We start from the raw sequence: 12,042 nt of genomic DNA, 5'->3' as shown, positions 1-12,042 counted from the left end.
CTCACCTCCACAGTGCACCCTCCATGGGGTCTCATCTACCTCATTCTTCCTCCTCTCAACTTCATAAGTAGAAACTAAAAAATATATAAATTATATTCATGTGAAACTTTAGAGATTCCATGGATTTATCCTCTGATTCCCTCTCCGGATTCTCTGATGTCAACTAAACAATGAATGGATTACATTCGTTTGTATAAAAGAGATCAACAGAATTAGATCAACAAGACAGAAGAACATGATTATGTCCAAAGACCAATATGACTTAGAAGGAAACCAACCTGAAATAGCAACTAGAACCTTTGCAAATGCTCTGCTGTTGATATCTATTTGATAGAATTTTTTTTTCACAATTTGAAGGTAGAAGTTTGTGGTCCTTATCCCTTTGTAGTGCTAAAAGGAAATCAAGAATGATTTCTTTAGGTGTTAAATACATCTTCCAAATAATGAAGGTAGTGACACATGTTTATTAGAGAGAACTTACAAAGTTCAGAAAAAATTTTAATGAAGAAAAATAAAATCTTGCATAATCCAACTGAGAATGCTCATTTTTATTTTAAGTCAATGTACAGTTGGTTTTATACTGGTTGTACAGTATATCTCACTCTTTTCACTTAACATTCCATTGGTAATATATCATTGCTTTTCTTAAAAAATAGTTGTCATGGCTTTATAATAGTCTATTGAGTGGATATATTACTTATTTAACTATTCTCTTATTTCTGTATGTTTAGATGGCTTCTGTTATTTTGCTATTGTTTTTATTAATGACTTATACAGACATCTAAAGGACTCTAATAATAATAAATCAAGAGCAAATAAAAATTTGAAGGTACTGGGCACATGTTTCTATAGGTTAAGAATCAGAAGTTATCTTTGGTTTTCCATCTTTATGGTAATTTTTTACATGATCAACTTAGTAATAACTAGACTTGTTAGTGCACCAACCTTTTACGTTATCTATTTTCAAATCAATTTTTAATATTCTGCTTTATTTTAAAAATTCTTAAAGTAACTTGGAAGTTTTGCCTCTTCAATGGAATATGTATTATTTGTCTTTGCTGCATAGCATATTACCCCAAAGTTTAGCTTTTGAGATTTACAATCTCACATAGTTCTGTGGGACAGACATCCAGGTGTGACTTGGTTGGGCAATTCTGATTGAGGGTCTCCTAAAAGGTAAAACCAAGTATCATATTATTAAATGATACATTTATAAGAACTAAAATGATGAAGTAAAAAAAGTATATGGTGAGCCAAAGTTCAGGAGAGCAGAAGCTTGCTGAGGGGAGGGACAGCATGCGCTCGGGAAGGCTCGCAGGGGACTCTGAGGAACTGGCAAGATTTTATTCTTTCATCTGTGTTGGTGAGTACAGTGTTCGCCTTATTTTTAAAATCTGCATAAATGTTTTTATACCCTTCCTTGATATGATACATTTCACAATAAAGCAAATAAAAAAGCACATCATAGAGTCAAAATATTTCAATAATACTTTCAGCAAGAGAACTGTATCGAACACATAAGCATTCATTCACTGTGTGACATGCATTGTGAAAAGCATGTCAAGGGATTTTTTTTTCATTTACTTCTCACAACAGAAAGAAGGTAATTTTTTTTCTTCTTTTCCTCATTTGCCAGATGAGAAAACTTAAACTTGTAGAAATGAAAACACGTGCCCAAGGTCACACAACCGGCACATCATGGAGCTGGGATTTGGACCTACACGGAAGATTCTGGAGCCATCCATCCTAACTGCTAAGTTAAAACTAGGATTTGTGCCTAGATTTAGCTCCGTGTGTAAAATGATGAAATGAAAGGCTAAATTGCTTAAGTGTTGGAAACTGAATGGAGAATGAGCCAACTCATACCCCTCAAGGTTCTTCCATCTCTCTTCACTGCTCCCTGATGTTGAAACACCCCTCGCCTTTGTACCAGGATTCCAAACGAACAATATGGCACATTCATTGAGCATCTACTCGATATCAGGCACTCATCCAAGTGCTGCGATGCTTTAACTCATTGGATCCTCACAGCCACTCCCTGCGGTACATGTTACTATGATGCCCATATTGGATCCTCACAGCCACTCCTGCGGTACATGTTACTATGATGCCCATATTACAGATGAGAGAACAGGCCCAGAGAACATTGGTTCCAACAGTTACACAGCTGGTATGTGGCAGCACCAGGGTTGAAGTCAGGCATTCTGGCTTCAGAGCCTGTGTTCATAATCACTAATATATTGCCTCCCGTGAAATATCGTGCTTAGAGGAAGGGATAAGGGAAAAAAATACTGGCTCCTTTTCTAATGAAACCTTCCTGATGTTCTAAAGAATTTCCATTAACGGATTTTCTTAAGGTGCCAGAAAAATGTGACATGTGACATGTGTACTAGGAAAAAACATGATGGCTTCACCTTGGAGAGAGTAAGAACATTATAATTGCACCTGAGTTTTTAATTTAATCTTGTTACAAGCTCACTGTCTTTTATTATCTTAAGCCAACAAGAGTTAATTTGATGACTTAACAACTTACAGGCATTTGATTCACATTTACTTAAAGTCATTTTTAGGAGTGATGATGATATTTTAAATATTAATCTAAATCTGGGGGGGCTCCCACTATAAGTGAGACTCTCGCACAAAAGACATCAAGTTGAAACATACACACTCTCTATCCCCAGAAGCCCACGCCCCAGTGGTAGACAAATAATTACAGTGCATAGAATTATCATGTAATATATTAGGTTCTAAAACAGAGGCATACACTCTAGAGGTGACCTACTCAATTTATGGTGTCCTAAAAAATAGATGACTTTTGAACTGAGCCATGAACTTGCCTAGATGGAAATAGAAAGGAAGGACATCCCTGGTAGAGGGCACAGCACAGGCAAAAGTCTGGAGTCATAAAAGTATATCACATGTGTAAATTATTTTTCTGCCGGAGTGCAAATTGTTTAGGGGGGCATGGTGGGAAAAGACCCTGGAAACATCAGTTGGCAGAAGATTTTGAAGACTTTGCCTGATTCAATGGTTATGCTTGAGGGCAATAGGGAGTGGACAGTTTTTTAAGCAGGAGAGTATCCTGTGTATTATTTATAACTAGAGGCCCAGTGCACAAAATTCATGCATGGGGAGAGGTCCCCTCAGCCCAGCCTGCACCCTCTCCAATATTGGACCCCCTTGGGGATGTCCGACTGCCGGTTTGGGCCCAATCCTGGGGATCGGGCCTAAACCGGCAGTCAGACATCCCTCTCACAATCTGAGACCACTGGCACCTAACTGCTCACCTGCCTGCCTGCTTGATCACCCCTAACTGCCCCCCATGCCGGCCTAGTTGCCCCCAACTGCCTCACCCCCGCTGGCCCGGTCGCCCCTTACTGCCTCCCCCCCACACACACCCACCCCCGCCGGCCTGGTCACCCCACGCAGCCTGCTGCTTGGTCGTTTGTTTGCCCCTCACTAATCCCTCTGCCGGCCAGGTCGCCCCACGCAGCCTGTTCAGTCATTCATTTGGTTGCAATGGTCGCTTAGGCTTTTATATATATAGATGATAACTGGTGAAGTGAGGAGGGCTGGGTTAAGGAAGGAGAGCCTGGCTACAGACAAACCAGCCTGAAGGCTATTTTAACAGTTCAGTTGAGCAATACCAAAAATCCGAGCTAGGCAACCTTATAAAAATAAGTGGTGTTTTAAACCCCATTGTACAGGTGAGAAAATCAAGGCACAAAGGAGTAATGTGTCCAGTGTCTCACGGCTCACACACAGAGGAGCTAGGATTCAAACCCAGGTAGTGGGACTGTAATGCCCCCTTGCACATGTCACAACACTGCCAGGCTGGCTGATGGTACATGAGACAGGACAGAGTCGAGGCAGCTAGAAAGCCTTTAGCTTGAACCCCAGAGAGGAGTGGAGAGTGCTCCCAGGAAGCACTCTGTGGACCACAGAGAAGCAGAGCAGGTGAGGGATCCAGGAGTTCAGTCTCAGACAGGTGGTCCAGGAGGTCCGAGAGCCCGGCCAGAACACCGGGGAGCTGTTGGCAATGCCAGGGCTGGTAGGCTTCAGAGAGCTGGTGTAGACTGGAGAAAGTCAACCCGGACATAGAATATCAGCACTAAATAGACACCATGCCATCCAGCACCCTCACCCTGAATCCGCAGAACCTGAGGCCATGAGAGGCAGCTCAGAGCGCCAGACTCATGTACCCCCACCCTCCCCTACCTTTCCTCTGAGGTTTGACGGTCTGATTGATGCTTCTCTGATTCTTATCATGATCATCACTTGATTTGTCCAAGGAGAGGCTAGAGTGTGGGGAAATGCTCTGGGCTGCCAGCCCAATCACTCTCTTGGCAATTTTTTCTCATAAAATTATCTTACCTACATGGAATTTTCACTAATTTCTCAACCCAAGAAAAGAAGCTCTTTTGAGGAACACGAATTAACCTCTTTTAAAAAATCAGTTTTCTATCAGCCAAAAGAAAATCCTAGAGAATCAGAGTAAATCAGGCGTATGTAATTAAATATAAAATATTGGTTGAAAATACATCTAGTGCCACATTTTCCTAGCATCTTCGATGACTAAGGCAAAGTTGAGGTGTGGCTCGTTGCACCTAAAGAAGAATCAGGGCAGAGGAGCGATAGGGAGTATGTCCTCAGCCACAGCCACCTCCCTCAGGACCTTCCATTGTGACAGTGTGTGTGTTCACAAGGGGCACATCTCCCAAGAGGTCTTTGAGGTGTCACAGACAATTCTGAGATCTAAACACCTACAGAAAAACTTGGACTTGGGAACACTGTAGAAGCCTTGAGCTCTGGAGGATATGTAACCTTTTATTTATCACTTTGTCATTCCCAACTCCTTCAGACATATTTTTCTTTGGGATTCAATGTGGTGACTAATAACATGGTTATTTAGTCAAAGACCTTGGGTTTGAAAAATTACAGTACAGAAGAATTTCTGGTAAAATGACTCCAATTCACATCACTCACACCACACACACACACACACACACACACACACACACACACACACCACATACACCAAGTTCAAAACACAAATACACTTAAGAGTAAAAAAGGACATTGCAAATAAATGAAATTTAGTGTTTAATTTGATTGCCTCCAAGACAATATGTTCGGTAAGGATGTGAGCATAAGCAATGTGGAAAAAGTATAAAAAATAAAATAACAGGAAGCAGTGCCAACCTCATCCATTAGAAATGAGGATGGATGTTTCAAGACAGAAATATTTTTTCCTTCCCCATTAAAGGTTCTTGGCCTTTTTCGTTCTCTTCTCTGAACAGGCTGTGGAGTGTCAGACTCTGCTAGTTCTCCATCCTTCCCTGCCCCCGCCCTCACCACGCTTATCTGAATATATAAGCCTGCCCTTTGCTCAGATTTATGGGTCTGCCAGGGCTGTGTGTATTTACAGTGTTCTGACCTGAAGACCCCGGGCTGAAGGAGAAGAGGAGGAAACTGGGCCCATTCCATAAACAGAGACAGATATGAGGGGGAGGTAAAAGGCTTTGCTAGCACTTAACATTTTTAACTATTTGGCCAAGTTTAAGAATTAGCGATTAGATTAGAGTAAAAGAAAAATGAGAGACATGGGTGCAGACTTGGCAGGGAGCACACTGTAGTTCTGCTTTCGTCTAGTTGCTTGGAGGTTCTAGGTTCGGGGGTGAGAGGGAGGTTAAATTTAATGCGGAAGGTCTGAAAGAAAATTGATAAGTCAGACACAAAGGGAGCTATAAAATGCTTTGGGAAGGCAGAGGGTTTGCAAAGATGAGGATATGAACAACATTTAATAAGTTGGAAAATGTCTCCAACCACAAGTTGAGCTCCTTGTGTGAAGCAAGACTACTTGCATTTTTAAAACTGTAATTGGTTATAGAAGAAAAAAAAAAAATCTCCTGCTGCATGCTTCAATGGGAACACATTGCCACAGATTACTAAATCCCAATCAATTTTTGAGTTGAAGTATTTTTCTCAAGGCCTGGTGGCCCACTTGAAAGCAATTCCATTTTCAAACAGGACTGCTTGGTAAATGGGCCACCCCTAGGCAAAGAGATTGGTACATGCTCCAGTTCAAATGGAAAGTAAAGAGCAATTAAGTCTTGAGCAGTGCCTGGCACCCATAAACTGAACCCTCTCCTCGGGGCTGCATCTGTGCGCATGGGCAAAACGCAAAAGCACAACTTCTCCTTGGGCCGTTTTCAAATAATCTACTAGCTGGAGAAACTTGAGTTCGTGGAGAAAAACTCTGACCTATTAACTGACTAAATTAGAAACAATACAGCATCCTGAGTCAAAGCTACACTATTCAATGCAGTCCTCAAAAGCAAAGCAACTGGGACACCATAGTAAATGAATCGTCCACAAATCAATTTACATTGCTCTAGAGCAGTGGTCGGCAAACTGGGGCTCACGAGCCACATGCGGCTCTTTGGCCCCTTGAGTGTGGCTCTTCCACAAAATACCACGGCCTGGGCGAGTCTATTTTGAAGAAGTGGTGTTAGAAGAAGTTTAAGTTTAAGAAATTTGGCTCTCAAAAGAAATGTCAATCGTTGTACTGTTGATATTTGGCTCTGTTGACTAACGAGTTTGCCGACCACTGCTCTAGAGCAAAGAGCTGCAATGTACATGATGTAAGCTGTGGTTGGAGAATTTCTGAAATACCATGGAATTGTTTCTTTTAGCTCCATGTAAGGCAACCATGTGCCCAGAAAGTTACCTGTTAAAGCATCTGCTATAATTACATTTGTTTGATTGGAACTTTTTGTTTTAGCGAAGATACGTCCTGGGTAATGAAGAGGGTTATTATTACATCCCATTCCACATGGGTTTATGCGGCTTGGGTTGAAGTATCAGTAACACTTGCATGAGAAAACGCATGTGCTTAGCACTGTTTGTGACACTTCAGAAGTGTTAACTGGTTTATCGGTATTATGGTGTTATTAACATCATTAGTCAGAGATCCACAATACAATTCATTCTGCAACTGAACTTTGAAGAACTTTATTATCCAAAAGGCACTACAATGCATTTTCTTTGCCACCCAGGTTTGGCATTTTATGTTTAAAGTTAAACATAAAATTCAGACCCATAGAGCTAAAGGAGGCGTTTGATTAATACATGGATGCAAGCTGACTATCCAACAGTAAAAACTTGGGCAAAAAATGGTGCGTGGGAAAGGGCTACCCTAACAAGGTCGCATTCCTCAAGTAAAATGAAATAGATAATATTCTAGAAAACTAATTTTTTTATTGCTATCAGTTTTGAACTTTTCTCTGACATAACGAAACTTCCGCTTTGTAAATAATGCATGCTCAAAACAGATGCAACTGCATGAGGAGTATTTAGGGGGAATTTGGGGACTATTACATCACAGCTAAGATGCTTTCGTATGTCATTTCTGTTGAGATCCATTTGCCAGCGGAATAATTTTTTCCTCTAATATGGTGTGGATCGTAGCAGCAGTGGGTTCAGATGTAACCATTTAGGAGCAGAGGCCTAGCTCAGTATGCCAGGAAAAAAAAAAAAAACACGCACCACAAAGAACATTGAGATGAATAGCTCTATTTTATGAGCCATAAAAGTTTTATTCATCTTGACACTGAAACAGGTTTAGGCAGTGAGTTGACACGCCTTAAATAAATAAGTGGAATTAATTCCCTAGCCCTTGAAACAATAGCAGCTTGCATGTAGCACGGAGAAATGCCCCATTGTTTCCCGTGGCTGCCTGATATTGATATTATTTGTGTTTTTCTGTGCTGCTGCCTCAGGGGCCTGGTTGATCCACTTCAGATTCATCCCCTGTTTTATTAGAGGTTGAAAAAGGTTCAAGACCTGTTTGTACCGCAGCTCCCACCGACAGCTAAGGAACCAGTTTGGCGTCTGGTTTGTCTGTTGTTTTACTGCTGACCTTCAAATCAACTTTAACCCCTGACCTCTGGAGGCATCTATCATGACAAGAGGCTGTTTAACACAAATGGTGCCCATTTATAGGGGAAGAGACTCAGAAGATTTCCTTTTTTTATGAAGAATTTCGTTTTTCACCCCTCTTTTCTCAGTCACCACAGGTGAAATCCCTCTTAGCAGCTGGCTTATGAAATAATGTGAAGGGAGGCCTTAATGAGCAGAAAGCACCCTCAGCTGGAGATAAATATATGCAAATGAGATGCACAAACAAAGGAGCCTGGACAGAGAAATATCTGCAATTCCAGCAAAACGCTGCCTGCAGCTCGAAGATGAACAGCTTTGATAAAATGGTAACAAAAAGCACCTTTTTATCCTCCAGCGTGTTTTACATCGCAATAGACCATTGTCACTGCAGCCCAGTGGAGCGTGCCCAGGTTTTCTACACTGTTTCAGAGAACTGTTTAAACATTTGTTTTAAGGCATTCATGAAATATAATCAATGGACTGCTTCTGGGTTGTTGTTGTGATTTTTCTTTTCCCTGAGTGTGTTTTGGATGTGACTGCAGTTATTTTACCTGTTGGTCTTTCCTGGTTTCATGTGGCCAGAGTCTCACGGTGCTATTTCTCGTTTTGGTGACTGTCTCTTTCCCGGGCTGGAATGATGTTGTTGCTGTTTTTTAATTTCAATGAAAAAGAGGTTTCAGGTTAAAAACCAGTCAGAATTGGCTTTGAGGAAGGGTCTGAACCATCGCAGAGAACAGCACCCAAACAACTACTTTTAATGATGGCAATCAAGTTGAGAGAGCTAATTCAGCGACAGACATGGAACATGCTGATTTTAATAAGCTTCCAAAAGGCAATCTCTAACTTTTAAAAGTCGCTTTTTAATTTAATCGTCCTTGGTTCCTATGATGCCAAAAACAAACAAAACCATTAAAATATGCTTTCAATATGTATCTGCGGTGTTATTTGATGGTGTCTTAAAATTAGCATTGTGTTGGGAAAGTATCAATTCGATGAGCTTTAAAATGGAAAAGCTAAAATCATCAACCTGTTGGGGGGCCGGGGGGAGGAACACTTTTTAAATTGTCTAATAATTCCCTAAATGGGACTTGAGCCCCAGCCCCGAGATCTTGCCAGAAAGGGGCTGGGCCCATGACATGAAAATTGCTGCGTTTGAACATATGTTTAGGTTAATAATCAAAGCAGTTAAGGTGAGAGAAGAAACACTATACACTGCACACGTGTCAAAATGCTATCGCTCTGACAGCTCAGCAATATCGGGTTCTTTCATTTATCACCCCATCCGAGCCTTCCGCAGGAGAGGTGCGGCGGATCGCCCCGTTTCCTTTACCTAAATTATTTCATCTTGCTAGCGTGGATTGGAGTGGAGACATTTCTCCTGAATGCTGTGTAGCTTTCACATTTTATGTGCATTTCATCAGGCAAATGTCAAATTTGCTAATAACAAGAAAATCTCCTCATTTTTAATCATGCCACTCCTGTTGCATGGCGGGGTAGGGGAGGGGGGTGCAGCAGGGGGTGGCGGAGGGAACGTAAAGGCATTGAGCAGCCGGGCCAAAGGGAGGACGGAGAAAATGCTTCTCTGGGCTTTGAAATGACACATGCTCAGTTATCCCAGGGTCTGCATCGGCGCGTCATTCCATTCAGAATTTCAGGAGTTAATAGAAACTTGGTTATATTAGGGATGCTTTTTCAAGCCCAGGTTTGAAGCCGCATAATTATGTTCAACTGCTGTTGTTTGAAAAGGGCAAACAGCATCTTAGGCACAGAACAATGAAATTACAGCTGAGATTTAGGTTAGCAAAAGCCGTCTTCTCCAGGCTTTTATGATTCATTATTTCCCATTAAATACAGTATTAGAAGTGTACACTAGATAGCTCATGGTTGCTGCTCTCAGAGCACATTATCTATATTACACAGGTCTGGGGAGCAGAATTAGAAAACTTTGGGGGAATGAGCAATATGTGTTTGCTGATAGAAGTACCATATGGCTCATCTTCTTCAATTGCTTTCATTGCGACTCTGATGCTGGAGAAATTAAAGTTTTATTTGATGTGGCACAGCTTAATGAACTGTCTTCTGTTAGGAAAATTGAATATGTTTCCTGTTATTTGAGCACAGAGCCTCCATGGTTTGGCTGATGAGGGATGCATTATGTATTGTTTATTTAGCATTTTGAAAACAAAAGCAAGATATTGAAGGTAAAATTGATTACTGCTAGATTGCATTATATAATCAAGTTTTCTCCCTTTAAATTTCCCTTTACAATCCTTTGGTAATGTTTCTATGTGAGATTGTTCCAGGGTTTTGTTTTTCACAGTATGCAGGGCGTGGCTTTTATCACGACACCTTTGTTTGTAAACAAGCCACACGGAACTCTAAACCCAGGGCACTTATATTTACAGAGTTCAAAGAATGATGTTTGGGAGAAGGAAAATAATTCAATTCCTGTAAATCTCAAAGCAAAACTTCCAGTGAGCCTGCAATCGGTTTTGAGAGAATCTAATATTTGCTAGTTGAAAGGGGGATGTCACTTTCTTTTGTCTGAAATAAGGCCCTTAAGAACCAGGGTGGGGCCATCAGAGAAAGAAGAGATGTTGAATATTTGGAATTACAAACCTCAAAATACCAAGTTTCCGATTTTTGAGTTCGTCGCCAGTGAATGAAAAGCTGGACTCAACCTGTGCATTTAAAAGATGAAGCCTATAGCCCATGAATTTAGGTTTTTTACTGAATAAATATGATAAGAGAAAACATCAAACAGAAATATACTTACATGACGAGAGACCTGCGTGTCAACCCATGCGAATGCTCTCCACGCCCTGAAGAATCTACAAAGAAAGACATTTAGCATTTTGCTCAGTATCCCGGGTTTTGGTCCAGATCTGATCAGGTTTTAGTAATAAAAAAAAAAAAAAATCTGAATAACCTAAAAAAGACTGAACATAAAATCATTTTCTAATCACTGCGTTTCTTTCATTTTTCAGTGAGGAATACACCCCACATGGGCTGAGGACTCAGGCTCACCGATCTGCAGCAAGCAACGAGGATAAAAAATAGTTAAAATGAATCAACATTTATCTGGATTATACAATCCTGACCTTAAAAAAAAAAGCCATTTATCTTCTGTGTCCTGTGATGTTTTGAGGATTCTGGCAAATATGGCAGTTAAACAAACTTCTCTCACAATCTAAATACTGTCTGTTCAAGAGAGGCTTCCAATGTTTATAGGCCATAAGTAAAGAAGAAGGGAAAAGAAAAAAAAACAACCTGGTATTTAACCAAGAATAGTGCTCTTGAAAATGTCTCTGAACAAAGTGTTTAAGCAAAACTTTGGCCACAGATATCCTCCATTCCTCATTCTTCCTTTGATTTTTTTTTTCCCCCCAAGGAGGTATTTTTATATGCCATCCTTTCATTCCTCTTCTTGAAATTAACAAATTAATCTCAAAAAAATTAACGCCTGACTAGTGACCTGGTCAAACCAACTTCCTTTAGAAACAGTGGAGAAAAAGAAAAAGAAAAAAAAAATCACAGATTATGAAGCCCATCTCCTGCCAGGGGCCTCGGAGCAGGAACACCATTATGCATTGTTATCAGCATGGTGTAATTTGACTGTTGACAAAGTATCCGTGGCAGTGAGAATGAGCGCAGTTAGAAGTGTGGCGGATTGTAATCAAGGAGATGCTTAGCTGTGCAACACTGCATCTTGAGCAGATTTGAATCAACATTGCCTTAAGGGGACACACACACACACACACACACCCCAAAAGGAGGAAAAAATCCATTAATTTTTACAGGGAAAATTAGGGTGGCACTTGATGAAGTGAAATCTGACATGCGTTAATTGCTCTGCAGTCCTCCTAATTAGAGATCTTCAAATTCTTTTACTGCTGTCACCGTGATGCACATTGTCTCCCTGGACAAACACTGAAATTGCAACTTCTTTCTGATCAGGAAGTTCTCCGGAGGAAGACCGGGCTGTCTCCTCTAGCCCACTTCCCAAAAGGGGGGCCGCTGGAGAGCAGAGAGGGGTTTTCGGCTTTACCTGCACTGCAGATTAAAAAAAAACGGGCTTATTAAGACGGTTTTATGATGAGA

This window comes from Cnephaeus nilssonii (assembly GCF_951640355.1).
Source record: "Cnephaeus nilssonii genome assembly, chromosome: 15".
Lineage (NCBI taxonomy): Eukaryota > Metazoa > Chordata > Mammalia > Chiroptera > Vespertilionidae > Cnephaeus > Cnephaeus nilssonii.
The sequence above is the reverse complement of the archived record's forward strand: the minus strand, read 5'-3'. Positions refer to the sequence as shown.